The 7,422-nt window shown below is 43.4% G+C and overlaps 1 long non-coding RNA gene across 2 annotated transcripts; it reads right to left on the bottom strand.

Annotated features, from left to right (window-relative positions):
- Positions 1-686: 686 nt before the first annotated feature.
- Positions 687-4,705, bottom strand: LOC119856114. Of its 2 annotated transcripts, none has more exons than XR_005293168.2 (3): positions 4,509-4,705; positions 3,317-3,392; positions 687-1,455 (listed from the first exon to the last, which is right to left on the bottom strand). It is a non-coding gene; the product is annotated as an uncharacterized LOC119856114 (long non-coding RNA). The 2 variants fall into 2 exon arrangements; XR_006281484.1 differs by lacking the exon at positions 687-1,455 and adding an exon at positions 1,478-1,580.
- Positions 4,706-7,422: the final 2,717 nt, after the last annotated feature.

The following is a 7,422-nucleotide window of genomic DNA, read 5'->3' as shown; positions in this document are numbered from 1 at the left end:
TGTGCTACTTCTGTGGGGTCTTGCTTTGAGAATACTGACCTAAAAACATAGGTCAAGATAGTCTGGAGACAACCACAATATTAATGAAAAATGTTGGCAGGAGGAGTGTTTGCTTACTGTGGTGGTGATATTTTATATTTACATTACAATAGCATCAAGAAACTCCAATAAGTATTGGATCCCCATTGTATTAGGCACTGTATGACCACTGTAACGGGGTGATGACTCACCAGTGCAGCGCCTCCTGCTGGTCATCAAGGGAATTAGTGTTTCCAGCCTCCGGAGCGCCCTCTGCAGGCTGGTGTCCCACTTGCCACTGGCTCCTGTGACCCTTCTGCACCCCAGTGCCCTTATACCTGGGGAGCTGCCCCTCCAGGCAATACCCCACAGATCTAGATCTCCACCTTGCTTCAGCCTATGGGCTACTGCCAGTCACCATCTAGCCCCCTTTCACTGGGGCTGACTGCAGTCTGTATAAGCCAGTCATCATAGGCAAGGGGGGGTTGGACCTGCTGCCTCTGCCTACCCGTGGGCTGCCCCCTGCAACCCCAGTACCCTTTTTGGCCTTACACTAGGCCTGCAGCCTGGGGGGTTTCCAGGTCAGAGCTCCCCAGCTCCTCTGGCCTTCCCCCAGCCCTGCTCCACCTTAGGTACGGTCCCCAGCAGCCAGGCTCTTCTCCCTCTAAAGGCACACAGACAGACAGAGAGAATGTCTGCTCCTGGCCCACTGCCCTCTTATAAGGGCCAGCTGAGCCCTCATTAAGCCAGCCACTGCCTGATTGGGGCGTGGCCTCCAGCTCAAGCTGCTTCTCCCAGTCATCCCCGCTTTTCCTTCCCTGCCACAGCCCTCTCCCCAGGCTATTTTAAGCCTTTTAAGGCAGAAGTGGGTGACCACCCTGCTACAACCACACATTATAAAAATACAGTCCCTGTCCGTAAGAGAATACAATCTAAGAAATCCAATTGCCACCCCAATCCCTCCAAGGAAAATATTTTTGTTTATGTTCTTTACTGCAAGTTTCATAAACAATCTATTGCACAGAGCTACAGAGTGACTGTGGTAAAGTATCAATATCATCTCAGCTTCATTCCATCCACCACAGTCTGAAGCCTTTATCATGGTGTCACCAAATATACTTCCTCTTGGACAAATAATCACACACTGAAGGCGATCTGTTCATTCTTTTGCTTCAAGTGGTCTCTTCCGTGGTTTTTCCTCAAAAGCCATGAGCTAGATGCTCTTCTGTACGGAGTTCTGACTGGCACAAGAAGATGGGAGGAGGACATCAGGGAGCCTGTTCTGATTCTGAAGCTTGCAGCTGCTTTGGCACAGGGATAAACTAGAGAGCCTGGGGCTGTTCTCCGGTGCTTCATTGGCATAGATTCCATAGGGGACCAAGTGCCAGCTGAGAATTGATAGGGCGGATCTGTGCTCCACCACATCCTTGACACAACCTGTGAAAAGGTAGGAAGCCAGCTGTGGAGGAGCAGGATCCACTAGGCTGAGAGGTCCTTCTGAATAATAAAATTCTTATCTGACTAGTTACAGCCAGTTTTCAGCCTTTTGTGCTGCCAGAACGCTGCAGAGGAGAAGGAATGGAGGATAATGCAGCTCAGAAGGTTGGCAGACAAGTAAACACACTCCAGAAGGAATTCTGATGCTATGCAGGGCTATAGCCTTGATGCTGGGACCCAGAGCGTTGACATAAGACATCCGGGCTGAAATACACTGCTACACCGATTCATAGCAGCAGTGGGTGCTAAAGTGTAAAGGAACTGGGAGACAGGATGGCTATAAAAGTCATACTGCACATCTATTATGGCTTTAAAGAGTCTTCTACACAAATGCTATCAAACCATCCACAACTACAATTGTTAATGGAAATCAAGTATATAAAAAAATGCCACGTGATTGTTAAAACTCGTCTGAGCTCAACTGCCAAGAATCACTTGACAAAAATCTTGTCAGGAGACAAGGTAGAATTTAGGTACAGAACAACATACTGAAGAACCTTAATTTATTAATTCAAATTACTATGGTAAATTTGACTGAGAAGAGAGCATTCTTTAAAGCCTTTCACTTTTAAAGCTTTAATGCATTTGGGAAGCTATTTTTCTGCTGCTTTGTGTTTTTTATTGCTATAAGGGGCCTGATCCTGCAAACTTTTAATTGCAGGAGTAAGAATTACTCATGCCAGTAATTCCATTGAATGAATGCAGCTAATGTGAGCCAGGATTACTTGCATGGGTGACATCTGCAGGATTAAGTTCCTAGTTATCAGTGGCTGAAACCTATTGAAGTGGCATAATTAAAATGATTGTTCCCCCCCCCCCCCCATCAGTGCTTTTATATCTGATTTCTGCAAAGAGTTTGCTATCAAAGACAATCAGTGGAAAATTTGCCTTAATTTTAAATTAGAAAATCACTCTTGCAGGTCAGATGATAGAACTACAGCATTCAAAGGACAGTTTCCACACTTTCATGTAGGAATTTCAGCTGGTTCTTTTTATTAGCTGGGAGAAACCATTTTATTAAGTGAAGCAATGATGTATATCTCAAGTGACTCAAAAGAGAGCTATCTAAGAATTCTAAGTGAATGATTTTTAAAAAATGACTAGTGATTTTTTTTTTTGGATGCCTTCATTTATTAGGTGCCCATCTCAAGATACCTGAAAGAGGCCTGATTGATCTGAAAGTACAGATCATGAACCTATCAAAATCAGGCCCTTTTAAGGTACCTCAGATTGGGCACCCAAAATGGCTAGTAACTTTAAAATCCTGGCCCATAAGAATAGCACTGACAATTCTAAATTCTCTCACCTGTGAGAATTTCTCACCAACATCTAATCTGTTGAGAAGATTCTGTATAAAAGCTTGAGGCAGATCATCAACTTCAGTGGCTCTATGACAAATTAAATTAGCTGTAATGGTCCATATTTTGGCCATCCTATCCAAAAGTTCTTTAGTGTTGGGACTATCTCTGTATTGCAATATACAACTACCATTTTTCATGTGAAAATACATTCCAACTGCCACACACTTTATTGGCTTTAGCTTAAGTAACTGGAAACCAGCTTTGCATATTTGCCTACAAGTAACCCTATTAATTTGAAGTAACACCATTGTATAAGAGTTGCTCAATATATTGGCAAATAAATGCCCATGTGAATAATTTTAATGAGCTATAACATACTGCCAAACATCCCACACAGTTTGACTGAGTTTTTTCAGCTAAGAGCGATTCGTTTTCTAAGATACGATATAGAATTAGTTTTGATTTGATAGCTGATTATGGAAAATGCAACCCTGATTTACCTCTTGACTTCAGCTTTGGTTTCTGACTGCTGGCTCTGACCTTTGGCTTTGCTCCTGGACCTGCCTTTCCTGGCTCCTACTCAAGCCACAAGGCATGACCATGCACATCCCGGTTATTGAAGAGGCAAAAAATTGAGTAAAATTAAAAGATGGATTAGACATTTATAGGGAAAAGGGGAACATCCACAGTTAAAATTACAGGATTAAAATAGAAATGTTCACTTGTTCTTCAGCACTCAAGTCAACCGTATCTGTAAAATGAGGGTAATGGCACTTACCTCTACTGTGAAGTGCTTTCAGATCTACTGATGAAAAATGCTTTGTAAGAGCTAGGTGGTATTTTTCTATTATAGGTACTTACATCAACCCTGGTAAGAGTATCTGAGCACCCCACACTCTTTGGGGCAATTGCCTCACCAAAACCTTAATGAGGTCCCTAAGTGCTGCTATTCTCCTCTTACAGATGTAAACCTGAGGGCTGGTCTACACTGACTACTTATATTGGTCTAGCTATGTCTCAGGGAAGTGAAAAATCCACATCCCTGAGAGACATAGCCATAACAATCTACCCCCCAGAGTACACCATACTAGGTCGATGGAGGAATTATCATATCCACCAGCTGAGCAGTAGATATTACATAGTTCATTTCACAACCATCTTTATCCAGAGTACCTGATACCTTGTGAACAAAGTCTGTTTATGCAGTTAGGGTAACAATTGCTTTTGAAAATAAAGTGACTTATGTACTGTGACAAAGTTCCCCCTCTGCCTTGGTGTGTCCTGTGCTAATTGGCAGATTTGCTTGCCTCAGATTCATGGCAGCCCTCAGTTTGGCCACTTTTGCTAGTGGCTCAAACCTGCCGTTCACTCAGCTAACCTCATTACTGGCCAGCATGGGAAAAAGGAAGGAGAACAATCCCTGCAGTCTCTGCTGATCCACCTAGTGGGTCTGGGGACAGGCCAGGGACCTTCCGCTCTGGTGGAACCCACAGTCCAAGATCAACTCCTCCTGTGTTTGATCAGGATTTGGGAGGTTTGGGGAGAACCCAGGCCTGCCCTCTACTCCAGGTTCCAGCCCAGGGCCCTGTGGAGTGCAGCTGTCTAGAGTGCCTCCTGGAACAGCTGTACGACAGCTACAACTCCCTGGGCTACTTCCCCATGGCCTCCTCCCAACACCTTCTTTATCCTCACCACAGGACCTTCCTCCTGGTGTCTGATGATGCTTGTACTTCTCAGTCCTCCAGCAGTATACCTTCTCACTCCCAGCTCTTAGTGCTTCTTGGTCCCGGCTCCTCACATACACATTCCACAAACTGAAGTGAGGTCCTTTTTAAACTCAGGTGCCCTGATTAGCCAGCCTGCCCTAATTGATTCTAGCAGCTTCTTAACTGTCTCTTAATTAGCCTGCCTGCCTGAATTTGTTCCAGCAAGTTCCTTCTTGTTCTGGAACTGCCCCTGTTACCTTACCCAGGAAAAATGGACGTGCTTAATCTGGGACTAATATATCTGCCTTCTAAAACTCTCCTGTAGCCATCTGGCCTGACCCTGTCACAGTACCTAAGTCCTATTGTTTTTTCTTTTGTTTGTTTTTTCAAAAGTCACTTGAGTGCTTAGTTATCTGAATTGCATTGAAAGTAGACTCAGGATTCTAAGTCGAGCTGGTCAAAAATCTTGTGATGCATCAGTTTTCTCTTGGAAAAGGTTCATTATACAGAACTGAAATGTTCTAAATAAGTGTGTAGATTCCATCTGAACTTTAAATGGAAATCATGGAGGCATGCTGGTTAGACAGGCTGCTCTCCCACTTTCATACAAGCCAGCTGCTGGACTGGCTCCCTGGAATTTCTAGCTCTCTAGCTGCCTGCCCTCCTTCAACCCACCCCGCAGGGCTCTCAGGTTCCACAGGCTGCTGACTGCTCAACTCATGGGGTGCAAGCTAAAAAGCTCTGTGCTGGTTCTCCTAAAACAACAGAATTGTTTTTCTTGACTTTTCACTAGATGTGTGTAAATCGCTGAGCACAATGAGGCCCAGATCTTTGGGGACCTCTAGACACTACCCCAATAGAAATAATACCTTGTTGATTTATACCAGTTGAAATAGCTGGTCCTCAGACATTATTTGAATTGAGCATTGTAAGCCTTATTCAAGGGAGGACTCACTTTCTCCAGATTGTAAAGAAATCGTGAGGCAAATTAAATGTGCACTTCTGACCTTGTCCTCTTTTCTGAGTAGTTGTCTTGCATAAATATAAATGTTCACAGCTATCATTGGCATTTGAAGTTTGTGATGCAGCAGAGAGTCTGGAGCACTTTGTATGCATCTCATACAAATGTGGAAAGCAGAGAGGACAAAAAGCTGACTACTCTGTTTGCTACAAACGACAAGAGCATTTACTAGAATGAAGAAGCAGCTCCTTTCTGTTTCCTTACAAAGTGCTATCCATCCATCAGAAGTAATTAATGATTACCCTGTAAGGGCCACCTGTGTTAAACAAAATACAGCTGCATAAGCATATTCCTTTTGTCCTTTATAAAATTTTAAAGACCAGCTCTAATTTTAACACCAACAGGAGTGATATCTCATGCATCATTTATAGCATGTCCTTTTATTTGGTGTTTTACTTTGCCCTTAATGATAGAATTCTATGTGCTCAACACTTTGACTTGTCATGATCACAGTAAACCTCTCCAGGAAGGATGTTTTTTTCTTCAAAACTGATCACTGCTTATATTAGAAAATGTTTATTTCTGTCTCTTGTCGTTGACATATCTTAAAGGTTCTGAAGCCCCTGAATCCCAGTTGGACTAATAGGCTAATGGAATGACAGAAGAGATGGTCTCTGCATTCACGTCTCAGGGAGCCACATAAAGCTCAGATGACTCAAGCTGGTAAATCACAAGGCTGATACAATGTTAGAATGCTGGCCAGATTATAAAAAGGTATATACTACAGCATTTGGGGATATACTATGTAAAACTCCCTGGGAATATTGCCTACAGTGCAGCAATCCTCATCAAAAGTTTGGAAAGAAGGAAACCCTTGAAGAATTATCCGTGCATAAGAAGATGATGGGGAAACACCAGAGCAGTACTGGAGACACTTGTGTTCATTTGTCCCCCCACTCCACCCCCAAAGAGCTCACTAATTTTGGTATCCAATTACAGACACTGAGTCTGTTTTTCAGAAGTATTTAGCACACCCATCTCCCGCTGTTGTAAATGGGAGCTGTGGGTGCTCGGCACCCCTGAAAAAAATCTCAAGATGGATGCCCAAAATTTGATGCACCCATTATGAGAGAAATAGCCTATATGAGGAAACAGACTTGGTATAAACGTTAATTGTCTTTGTCTCAAATGCAATTGATACTGACCATGTAAACTACTTCTGCTTCTAAGTAGAATGTTCCATGAGAAAGACATGACTCTTAACACAGTTAAGCCACAATAGCTAGCTCCCTATTTTGTGTCTGGTGAAAGGGTGATCTGACAGCTGTCAGGAGGCACCCAAATTTAATTTAAGAAATACTGAGATGATGTATGAGTGTGGGTTAATGCCAATGACCATTTGTTAGGCAATTGGTTATATTCATGCACATGTCAAGGCCTTTCACTAGAGGCTAGTGCCACCTGGTACCCTCCAGCCATTACCCAAAATGTAGAGGCTGAAGTCGTTTCACCAAAATTGTCTCCTGTTTGTCCCACACATTAATATTTTGGAGCCAACACTGCATGTGGTTGCAGTGACAGATTGCAAAGACTGCCAGTTTAAGGGGGACTTTCCAAACTGACCACAGTTTACCAACTTTGATGAGGATTCAACCATGTTATGTGGTCCAATGTGGCTGATCCATTTGATTTGCTTGGAAGACTTCTTGGGAGGTACCATAACATGGAGTTGAATCACAACCATAAAGATTCAATGTGAATAAGGCAGATTGCTCTTTTGGGCCATCAAGAAAGGCAGACAACCTGCTTTCTGAGGTTGGTACTATGGAAAGAGGAGACCAAGAACCACAAACCATGCCAGCCTACCAGCCAGGCAACCAAAAGATCCTGCCAGTGAAAGGTACTGCTTAATACGCCGTTACTTGGTCTCCTTGACTGG

This window comes from Dermochelys coriacea, chromosome 5 (genome assembly GCF_009764565.3).
Source record: "Dermochelys coriacea isolate rDerCor1 chromosome 5, rDerCor1.pri.v4, whole genome shotgun sequence".
NCBI classification, from domain to species: Eukaryota; Metazoa; Chordata; order Testudines; family Dermochelyidae; genus Dermochelys; species Dermochelys coriacea.
Note: the sequence above shows the minus strand (reverse complement) of the source record. Positions and strands in the feature narration are given on the sequence as shown.